This window comes from Myotis davidii, unplaced genomic scaffold (assembly GCF_000327345.1).
Source record: "Myotis davidii unplaced genomic scaffold, ASM32734v1 scaffold281, whole genome shotgun sequence".
Classification (NCBI taxonomy): domain Eukaryota; kingdom Metazoa; phylum Chordata; class Mammalia; order Chiroptera; family Vespertilionidae; genus Myotis; species Myotis davidii.
Genome location: NW_006293784.1, coordinates 2,529,672 through 2,541,987, shown reverse-complemented (window position 1 = coordinate 2,541,987; position 12,316 = coordinate 2,529,672). Strand labels below are relative to the sequence as shown.

The 12,316-nt window shown below is 36.3% G+C and overlaps 1 protein-coding gene across 1 annotated transcript in view; it reads left to right on the top strand.

The window, feature by feature from the left end:
- The window catches only part of MNAT1 (MNAT CDK-activating kinase assembly factor 1), a 209,651-nt gene that overhangs the window by 907 nt on the left and 196,428 nt on the right, over positions 1–12,316 (top strand). The gene's annotated exons all lie outside the window — the stretch shown is intronic.

The window sequence follows — 12,316 nt, the reverse complement described above, 5'->3', positions numbered from 1 at the left end:
AAGGGAAGAGAGGCAAACCCTATATATAGACTATTAGGTTTATACAAAAATAGTTTTCCTTTTTAAGATAATTACTTATTGATTGCTTTTTAGAGAGAGAGGAGGGAGGGAGGGAGGGAGAGAGAGAGAGGGAGGAAGAAAAAGAGAAACATCAATTTGTTGTTCCACTTATGTATGTATTCATTAGTTGCTTCTTGTATGTGCCCTAACTAGGGACCAAACCCGAAACCTTGGCCTATGGGAGCACGCTCTAACCAACTGAGCTACCTGGCTTGGGCAGCCTCTTAGGTTTTCAGAGAGATTTTGTTCAGTGTCTCTTCATTTTCCAGTAACACATTTTTTACAGTGATGCTCAAAGAAAGGGAATTTGCTTTTTTGGAAGAATACTAAATGTAATTGACTGGAAGGAATTTCTGCCTAGTAGAAATTAACCAATCAGGGAAGATTGTGATTTCAGTAAAATAAGTGTCATTTTTTAGACATTTATAAAATACCTATTTTTAATTAGAAATTACTTTTGTTCTATCCTTAGTCTCTTTTTGCTTTCTCATAAGAGTTAAGAATTGTCCCAGTCATTCCAGTGTTGCATTTGTTTTGGTTTATTTGCTAACCTGTTAGATATAGAACACATTAGTCTTTTTTTTCCACTTGAACTATGAACAAATGAGTAAAAGACTAGAGGGTATTGGCTAAGAGAACAAACTTCTGATTTTGAATTCTTTACTCTTGTAGGCTTTGTGGCTTTACTAATTTCTTGTGTTTTATTTTTTAAAAATCTGTGCAGTAAAGATAATAGTGCTACTTATATTACACTATTTGAGGATTACATGATATGTGTAAACTATTTGGAGGTGTTTAATAGTTTCTGTCACATAGTATTTGTTCAATATATATTGACTATCGTTGTCATTATTATTTGTGGATGGTATAAGTGCTAAGCAAAAATGAAATTAAAATAGGGTTTATTTAGCTTGCTATGGAAAATTTGCACAAAAATGATTACCTTTCAATGAATGAGACTATAAAATGTGAAAATGTAGCTTTAATTATGATGATCCTAATTTAATTTTCTTAAAATGAGCTCATCATGTTCTCTTATGGAAATGGGATTATACATAACTTCTGAATTTTTTCTTTATGTATATCTTAGGTATCTTTTCTAAATCAGTATGTATATGTTTTCTTTATTATTAACAGTTGATCATAGTCCACTGTTCATTTGTACATGTGTACTATAATTGATTTAACAGGTTTTTAAAATGAGTATTTAGATTTCCAGTTTTTCACTGGAGTTAATTATCTATATCTTCCTATCTTTATCTTTGAGCATTTAGGCAAGTGTATCATGAGATATAACAGGGTAAACCATAGGGTAAATGCCTAACTAGTGGAATTGTATGTGACTTTTAAATTTTGATAGGTATTGCTCCATTGTTCTCAAAAAAGACTGTATTGATTATGCCACAAGCAACTATGTGTGAACATTTCTATTGCCACTCATCTTTGCTGATACTGGGCATTATTATTTTTTTAATCTCACTATTCTGGTAGGTAATAAAACATTATAGATTTGATGCAAAATACTTTTGATTTGATAGTATGTTGAGTTTGTACAGCATGTATTTCACAGGATTGAACTTGGGCATTTTTATAATACACATGTTAGTCTGACAGGAGCAGGAACGTGTTATTATTTAGCATTACTATTTGTATTAGTTACCAGTTGCTGTCTAATGAATTACTCCAAAACTTAGCTTAGAACGACAAACATTTATCTTACACAGTTTCCGAAGGTCAGGAAGCTGAGAGTGGCTTAGCTGAGTGATTCTGGCTCAGGGTCTCATGAGGTTCTCTCAAGCTGTTGTCTGAGACTAGAGTAGTGGTTCTCAACTTTCTGGCCCTTTAAAACAGTTCCTCATGTTGTGACCCCCAACCATAAAATTATTTTTGTTGCTACTTCATAACTGTAATTTTGCTACTGTTATGAATTGTAATGTAAATATCTGATATGCAGGATGGTCTTAGGAGACCCCTGTGAAAGGGTTGTTTGACCCCCAAAGGGGTCGCGACCCCCAAGTTGAGAACCACTGGACTAGAGGATTTGTTTCCAAGGTCACTCTGTGGTTCTTGGCAGGAGGCTTCAGTTCCTCCTGTGAACCTTCCATAGGGCTACTCATGACATGGCTTTTCTCAGAATTAATGATGAGAGAGAACCAGAAGCTACAGAGCCTTTATAATCTAATCACAGAAGTGACATCGCCATCACTTCTGCTATATTTTGTTAACACTGAACAGTGCTATTGCAACGTGGGCGGGTATTTACACACCAGAGTGTGAATACCATAAGGCAGGGATCACTGGGCCATCTTGTTGCTGGCAATCACATGATTGTACTCACTCTGATTTTTGTTTCTGTCCTCAAGTAGCGAAGACATTTGGGCAAGTAGCAAAGCCATTTTAGGAGGCAAGTGATGGAGTGAGTAGTAGTGTTTCCCAAAAGTAGGGCATATTGGATTATGGTAAGATGAATTAGGAGTACTACTTATGGGAGAAAATTCAGGAGTGGAAATGAGAAAAAAGGTAAAACATGAAAATACTTGTCTCCCTTTACTGCTAACAACTGAGGAAGCATATTCCCTTATGTATCAACTCAATCCAGCAAACACCTAAGTGACCTGATTGCATGCACATCAGAGAAGATTGGATTCCATTTTTGTTTGTTTTTTCAATTCAAGTATGAACTTTATCTTAATTACAGAAAAAGGTAATTTTTTTCTTTGTTTATCAGGACCACCTATTTTAAGAAATGGGACTTTTACAGAGTTTTTTCATAGAATTCTGAAGGTATATTGCGTTAGATGGAGTTAGTTATATCTAATTCTCATTCAGCTACAGTCTTGAAAATTTAATTTCTATCCCAACCATTTCTGGCAAAACTTGTCTCTGAAACTGTTACATGTATTTAATTTTACTAAATCTGCCTTTTTCATTTTAAACATGTATAGGACAAACTAGTAGAATAAATAAAACGTCCTGATATATAAAAGTCAATATTTTGTCATATTTAGTTAAGATCTTCCCTTTTCCCTCTGTTCCTCTTTCTCTCTCTCTTACTCGTTGTTACTTGGTAGTTTGCAAGAGTTACCCGTTTCAGTTTTGCTGATGGCATCTCTGGTATTGTGTAATATGTTCTTTCTTTTTTTAAAATGTATTTTTATTGGTTTCAGAGAGGAAGGGAGAGGGAGAGAGAGAGAGATGGAAAGAATCAGTGATGAGAGAGAATCATTGATAGGCTGCCTCCTGGATGCTCCCAACTGGGGATCGAGCCTGAAACCCTGGGCATGTACCCTTGACCAGAATCAAATGTGGGACCCTTCAGTGTGCAGTCCAATCTACTGAACCAAACCAGCTAGGGCTGTTCTTTTGTACTGGTATTTTTTCTAAATTGTTAGTTATATTTAGAAGCTTTATCAGATTAAGGTTATATTTTATTTATTGGAAAGAATAATTCCTAAGTGATATTTATTTATTTTGACTGATATGCTGGACAAATTAGGAAACAGCACCTCTTTTGGGCAGAATAATTAGGAAAAAACACTCATTCTGGGTTGAAGAATTAGAAAAGAGGACTTTTGAGAAATGTTAATTTCTAATTTTATTCTGTTGTGTAAAGAGAACATACTCTATTAAGTTTCAGTCTTTTGACATTTTCTGAAAATTTGTTTAAGGTCTAGCATATGGTCTGTTTTGGTGAGCAATCAATGTATATTTGAAAATAATGTGTATTTTGTGGCTGTTTGGTACAGATGTATTATAGATGTAAATTAGGGCAATTTGGTTGATAGTCTTACTCATATCTTCCATATACCTACTAATTTATCTTCTCATTTATCAATTACTCCAACTAGATTATGGATTTGTGAATTTCTCCTTTTCAGTCATGCTTCATGTATTTTGAAACTATTTGATACGTAGATACTTAGAATTGTTATGATGAATGTTTCCTTTTGTCATTATTAAATGTCTTTTTTTTCTTTTTATTTATTTTGGGATGACATTGGTTCACAAAATCATATAGATTTCAAGTGTACAACTCAACAAAACATCTGTGTTCTGGTATCAGCTCCCCACAACCCTACTCAATCAAAACTTCCCTTACCAAGATTCCCCAGGACCTTCCTGTGGTTAAAGCCCAAGGACCTTCATCTCTCCATTTTGGTTGACCTCCTCTCCCTATTTGACTTTGCTGGCCATGCTCTACTTTTTAAAAAATATATATTTTTTATTGTTGATAGTATCACAGGTATCTCTCATCCCCCACCCCTCCCTTTTACCCTCTTCTTCCCAGCCCCCTATTCACTACCCTATTGCCTATGTCCCTGGGCTATGCATATAAGTATATAAGTTTTTTGGTTTATCTCTTCTTGTCCCCCCAACCCCAGAGATTGGTCCAACAACCTCTGCTCGTTAATTGTTGTGTTAATCCCTCTATATTTAATGTGATTATTGATGTCATTGGGTTTAAATCTATTTGCTTTCCATTTGTCTCTTGTTTTTTCCTTCTTGTTCCTTTCCTGCCTTATTTTGGATTAATTTGATATTTTAAATAATTGGCCTATTGCAATAGGTCCTTATTGTTATTTTGTTATTTTTATTATTTTTTAGAGGTTTCCCTAGGTATAACAGTATTATTTTCAAAGTCTATTTAGAGTCAACATCTGGCACAACCTATTTTTCACTTCCCACTTCAATACCCTGCAAATATGGACAAAATAATTCTACTTGTCCTTTATGCTGATGATGTCCTATCTTTTACTTCTATATATGATTCAGTAGTGTTATTTTATTTTTTTATAATCCTCACTTGAGGATATTTTTCCATTGATTTTTTCGAGAGAGTGGAAAGAGGGGTAGAAATAGAGCAGGGGTGGGCAACCCCTGGCACGCGTGCCAAACATGGCATGCCAGTAACTTTTGCTGGCACACGAAACCCTCTCTTATGATCTTGCATTTACAATTTTTTTCTTAATATCAACTTTTTCATTTTTCAGATAAATTTAGTGTAGGTGCATCTTAGATAAATAAATAATTTTACATAACAAGTTATCTTAAAGACCATAGACATGGATTGACGAGAGAGGGGAAGAGTTTTCTGTTGGACTATCAGTGTACATCTATACATTAACAAATAAATATTTTTCATCATAATATACTGTGTTTGTCGCTTGAATGAATTTTATTGTTTCTTCAAGGTTCTTCACATACGTACACCTTAACAGATATCAAGTAGGCGTAACATGTTCTCAAAAAATTAGGGTTGGCACGCAGAAGAATTTTGAGTCAAAGATTTTGCTGGTTTTGGCATGCACTCACAAAAAGGTTGCCCACCCCTGAAATAGAGATAAACATTGATGTATGTAGGGAGCGGCAATAGCAGCGGTTATTAACCTGTGGATTGCGACCCCTTTGGGGGTCGAACAACCCTTTCATAGGGGCCGCCTAAATACATCCTGCATGTCAGATCCTTACATTATGATTCATAGCAGCAGCAAAATCACAGTTACGAAGTAGCAATGAAAATAATTTTATAGTTGGGGATCATCACAACATGAGGAACTGTATTAAAGGGTCGTGGCATTAGGAAAGTTGAGAACCACTGGGCTATAGGGTTAAGCCTGGGACTGACCTGTTGCCAAAGCCACAAACAAGTCCCAGCTTAGAGGGCACAGCCCTCTTAGCATAATTATGCTTGACCTTATCAGCTCCCTAGATCTTATCTGGGTAGCTAGCTAATGGGCTGTGGGAGGTGCAGCAAGTGCTGCCAAAACAAGTGAAACTCACAAGAACATTGTAACTATGGTGACCACTACCTTGTTTACATCCGGCTATAAAATAAAGGCTCAGCTTGCCTCTGGATCTCTCTCCCCTCAGCCAGGCACAGGAAGATCCACCTAGACCAGTGATGGTGAACCTATAATGCGCGTGCCCGAGGTGACACGTGAACTCACTTTTTGGTTGATTTTTCTTTGTCAAATGGCATTTAAATATATAAAATAAATATCAAAAATATAAGTCTTTGTTTTACTATGGTTGCAAATATCAAAAAATTTCTATATGTGACACGGCACCAGAGTTAAGTTAGGATTTTTCAAAATGCTGACACGCTGAGCTCAAAAGGTTCACCATCACTGACCTAGACTCAGCTTATTCTCTTTGTCTTTTCTACATCCCTCACCGCCCCCCTCAGGCTCACTGAACCCTTGGCTGTGCTGGCACAGCACACATGTGAAAGACACATTGATTGGTTGCCTTCTGCACGTGCCCTGACCAGGGCCAGGATCGAGCCTGTAACCAAGGTATGTGTCCTTGACCGGAATTGAACCTGGTACCCTTCATTCCTTGGGTGGACACTATCCACATGAACCAAACTGGCTAGGGCTTAATTTTGCTGTAAACAGATGTCTTTAAGGAAATGTAGAAAATAAAAAAAGTCTTAAAAAAACCCACACATTTATTGAGATATAATTAACATGCCATAAACTTAATTAATTTAAAATGTAGAGTTTAGTGGCTTTTGCTATATTCTCAGAGATGTGCATCCATTACCATAGTCAATTTTAGAAATTTTAACCATCACCCTTCAATTCTTCCCCCCAATCCTCTCCCTTCCCCTTTTGCTTCCTAGCCCTAGGCAGCCATTAATCTACTTTCTGTCTCTGCAGATTGCTTATTCTGGACATGTCATATAAATGGAATCTTAAAATATATGATTCTCTGTGATTGGTTTTTACTTGGTATAATTTTTTTCAAGGTTTATCCATGTAGCGTTTATTAGGACTTTATTTCTTTTTGTTACTGAATGCTAGTTCTTTGTGTTGATATATCACATTTTATTTATCCATTCATTAATTAATGGACATCCCCCCCCCCACTTTTTGCCTATTATGAATAATGCTGCTATGAACATTCATGCAAAAGTTTTTGTGTGGATAAATGATTTTCTCCCCTTGTGTATGTACTTAGAATTATAATTGTTGGATCATATGATAACTCTATGTTTAATAATCATTTGAGGAACTGTAAGAGTGTTTTCCAAAGTGGCTGCACCATTTTACATTTCCATCAGCAGTATATGAGAGTTCCAGTTTCTGTACATCTTTTGCTAACACTTATTTTTTTTTTTTTTTGTTATAGCCATCCTAGTTAGTGCAGTGGTGAAATGTAGTCTTTTATGTTCCTCTACTTATTTACCATCTTTGGTGTGCTTCTTCCTTTCTTAGATATGATTTTATATTTGTATTGATTTTCTTCTGCCTGAAGAATATTCTTTAGCATTTCTTATAGTCCAGGACTATTGTTGAAGAAGTCTCCCAGATTTTGTTTATCTGAAAGTGTTTTTATTTCATCCTACTGTTTGAAGGATATTTTTGCTGAATATGATATTTTGGGTTGGCATTTCACCACTTGAAAGATAGCATTTCATTGTTTTATGATCTTCATTGTTTGTTAGCTGTTACTCATATCTTTGGTCCCCTTTATGTAAAAATCTTGTGGGACTGCTTTCAAGATTTTATCTTTGGTTTCTAGCAATTTGAGTATGATAAGGCAAGATGTGGTTTTCTTTGTATTCATCTAGTTGAGGTTTCCTGAGCTAAGATTTGTAAATCAATGTTTTTTCATCCTATCTGGAAAATTTCAGTCATTCTTTCTGCATTATTTTCACTCTCTTCTCATTTTGGAGCTCCAGGTACATGTATGTTAGACTATTTTTTACTATACTCTCTTTTTTGTTTGTTTGTTTGTTAATCCTTACCTGATGATATTTTCTCTATTGATTTTTTAGAGAGAGTGAAAGGTAGAGAGGAAGGAAGGGAGAGATAGAGAGGGAGGGAGGGAGAGGGAAAGGGAGAAAGAGAGAGAGAGAGAGAGAGAGAGGGAGGAAGACAGAGACATTAATGTGAACCTCTTTCATTGATTGGTTGCTTCCACACATATCCTGACCAGTGCCAGGGATTGAAACTCCAACCTTGGTATGTGCCCTTGATGGGGAGTTGAGCCTGTAACCCTTTGGTGTGCAGGCTGGCGCACTAATGGGTGTGCAGCATCAACCAGGGCTATGCCCTCTTTTTGACCATAGGTCACACTTTTCTTTTTTCAAGTTTAGTACTTTTTTCAGTTGTATACTGGATTGGGGAGATGGTACAACTTAGGGGTTCTGAATGTGTTATCTCTCCATGAAGCATTGTTTTTTTTTTAATTTATTATTTTTAAAATATTTTTTAAATTGATTTCAGAGAGGAAGGGAGAGGGCGAGAGAGACAGAAACATCAATGATGAGAAAGAATCATTGATCGGCTGCCTCCTGCAAGACCCCATTGGGGATCTAGCCTGTAACCTGGGCATGTGCCGACCAGAAACCGAACCATGACCTCCTGGTTCATATAGGTCGACGTTCAACCACTGGCCAGGCTATGAGGTGTTTTTTTTTTTAAATTCTTGTAGGTAAAATTGACTGATCACCTTGAACTTGGTAGGCTTGGTTTTAATTTTGGCTATCATGGATTTGTTCAGAGCTCAATGTGTTTCCTTACTTTAGTGCAACTCAACCTCCAAACTTTTAAAACTTTTAAAACTCTTTGGGGTTTGATTTTAGGCTTGTTTGGGTGAGTCTAGAATAAATCTTTTATTCTAGGATGCAGTTCTTACTCTTAGTTGAGGCCATTTTGGTATCTCCACTGGATGTCTGAGGTGTTAGTTAATAAGGTGTTCATGTGGTTTCCCTACTATGGCTTGGTGGGACATCCAAGTTGTACCCAGACCTAACACTTCGTAACTACTCTTTATTTCTTTCTCAGTCACTCTCTTTTCAGCCTTGGTTGGTTTTGTCCTGCACATATCCAGCCCCTTCCTTGGCCAAGGACTTAACGGGGTTCCCTATACAGACTTCTGGACTTTCTGCCTTGCAGATTTCATCCTTATCCACTGCTCTGAATTATGCCAGTTCAGCTTAGCACAACCACTGTGCTCTTAAATTCTTGCTTGCTGGGCCATGGTCATGGAAATTTTCTCCAGGTAAAAACAGAGGTGATTGTAGGGCTTACTTTGTGAGTTTCTCATCTCTGAAAGATTATAGTTTTTGTGCTTCCTATTGTCTAAATCCTGTAAACAGTTGTCTCATACATTTTGTTTTATGCTTGCTCATGGTGGGAATGCTTGTTTGGCATCATTTACTCCATGATTTTTGTTAGGAAAAGCTGGCCTTACTGTTGTTAAGGCATTCACTTCCTTTAGTCTCAGTTTTATGTGTACATACATGTTTACTTTCTTTACCTTGTGTTTGTATAGCATTTCTTCCTTTTGTAGTTTCTGAATTTTTTTTTTTTTACTAACTCAGCTTCTTCCATAGTACTTTTCCAAGTATTCTTTTTTATTTTAAAAAATATTTTTATTGATTTTAAAGAAGAAGGGAGAGGGAGAGAGAGAGATAGAAACATTGATGATGAGAAATAATCATTGATTGGCTGGTGCCTGCACTCTCCACAGTGGGGATGGAGCCCGCAACCCGGGCATGTGCCCTGACCAGGAATTGAACCGTGACCTCCTGGTTCATAGATTGATGCTCAACCACTGAGCCACACCGGCCGGGCCCTAAGTACTCTTTTTTAAATGGAGTGTTTTGATGTTGATTAAAATAAAATGTTGCAGAATAGTGTTAGAAAATTAATATCATATCTTCGGAATGTTAATTACACTGAAGATCTCAAGATCATTCTCTTTGAAGGAAGTGGTTTTTGCTTTCACTGCATATATGAATTGGTGTCCCGTGCATCTTAATAATTCAATTTCATAGACTAGTAGAAAGAACATGAATTAGAAAATCTAGGTTCTAGTTTTGCAATAGACTGGCCAGTTCTGGCCAGCCACTTAACTTTGATCTGTTCATTTGATAGAATAGATAATTTTTAGCCCCCTTCTTAAAATTTGGGTAATTTAGTTAATAGTTATTGAGAAAAATCAATAGTTTTAGTCTTTTCTTTGTTCTTACATTATTAATAAAACTCATAAAATTAAAATTTTAGTTATTTTTGTTAGCTGTAATTTTCTTTTCCAATATAGTGAAGAGTGCTGATCACCCTATTTACAGAATTTGAGCACTTCACTATAAATTGGTTATTTATGGCTGCAATATATATTTTCTGGTTTGACCAAAAATGACACTTCGTCACTTTAGTCTTTAAGATCTAATGTGTGCTAATATAATCACTTTCTGTTTATTCTCTTATAGAATGTAAGTTAGTGTTATAGTTCTTAAAACTGTGATTTTTGCTCAGTTGGCATGGTTTAGCAGTTGAGTGTCATCCTATGAACTAGGAGGTCATGGTTCAATTCCAGGTCAGGGCACATGCCCAGGTTGCAGGCTCGATCCCCAAAGGGGGGCATGCAGGAGGCAGCTGATCAATGATTTTCTCTCATCATTGACGTTTCTATCTCTCCCTGTCCCTTCCTCTCTGAAATCAATGAAAATATATTAAAAGAAAACTGATTACTAAATATTTAGTACTTAGGTTATTCATAATGTTTCTTTTTGTATGTGTATAAGGAGCCCTATCCCCATGTGGCTCTTCTCTAATGGTTTTTCTATACTGGGAATTCTTTTTTAAGATTAATTTTATCTGCTGACTACTTCTCTCTTTCTGTCCATATGTATTTATATATTTACATTTACATATTTTTCTGTCTTAGAGGAAAACATATATGTATGTATGTATGTATTTTTCTGTCTTAGAGGAAACCTTTTGTCAGGTTCTGCCTTTGCAGGTATTAGAAAGTTTCATAGGAATTCTGGCGTCATTGATGGGCACCCTTTAGGATCTCTTTCACTGGAAGTTATATTATCAAATTTGTATTCTATGTTAAACAGGTAATTCGATTTCAGTCAAGGGCGCAGGCCCGGTCGTGGGCTTGATCCCCAGTAGATGTTCAAATTTATTTGTTAAAATGCAAATTAATTTATTCTGCAAGAACCTGAAACAATAGCACTTTCCTTTAGGGATCTATAATTAAAAAAGCATAATATGTTAATTAGACCGGACAGCCAAATGACCTGCTCAACGACCTTCCAGATGTCCTACCAAACGACCTTCCAGACGAAGCTGGGGCTGCGAGGGCCGAGCCAACCACCGCAGCTGCAAGGGCCGAGCCCCTTGTACGAATTTGTACATTGGGCCTCTAGTATAAACAGAGACAGAATTAATTTACTTTCTCATTGCCTTTTTTCTGCTGTGGGATTAAAATGTTATGTGTAACAAACATGTAATGATAGTTTGCCTGAGTTTGAACCCTAGGTTTGCTACTTACTTTTAGCTGTGAAAATTAATAAATTTTTTAAGCTTTTTTTTGTTTTGTTTATCTCTACGAGGGGTTTACCAGTAGTATAACCTCTCAGGGTTACTGTGAGGATTAGATGAGGCATAGTTCAAGTAAGTTTAAGGAATCAGGTAAATAGAGTAAAGTTATATTTAGTTTAATATAGATAATCAACTATATAGTGTTATTTTCAGTATTCTAAATGCCAAAAACACGCAGTTTTTATGTTAAGTTTCAGGAGTCTTTTTGGCAATTTACTTCCTGCTTACTTAGCAAGTAGTGCCTGAGATAGTAAATAGAGAATAATTGAATGTAAAGTTAACCTAGTGATTTTAATGGTTTTCTTTAATTTAAAATGTGTTAAGTCTAGCCCTGGCAGGTGTGGCTCAGTTGGTTGAGCCTCTGGTCCCATGCACAGAGAGGTCACCAGTTCAATTTCCAGTCAGGGCAGGTATAGGAGTCAGCTGACGTATGTTTATCTCTCTCATCAGTGTTTCTCTTTCTCTCTCTCTCTCTCTCCCTCCCCCTCCCTCCCTTTCACTCTCACTCTAAAATCAGTAAAAACATTAAATGTGTTAAGTCTATTTTCAAAGAAATGGAATGAGACTCAAGTAATTCATTAGTTGCTGGTGTCTACTAAAAAATACAAGTTTGCAGTTTTTCTCATACACTCAATAAATTTTCCCTGCCACTGATTCCCAGTCTTGTCTTATCCTAAGAATCATCTTGGGTTCCTATTTAGAGTACAAATTTCTGCACTCTACCATAGATCTTTGGAGGAAGGACCTTGCATTTTATGCTAAGAGAGTCTTGTGCTCAAGCACTTTTGGAAAACACTGCTGGATATACAGTAGTGAATGTGGCACACTTGGTTACTGCCCCCCTTAGTTTTATAGTGTTTTAGTTCTTTTGAGTCATTGAAAGGAAATTAGTTTTTCTTCTTTATAAA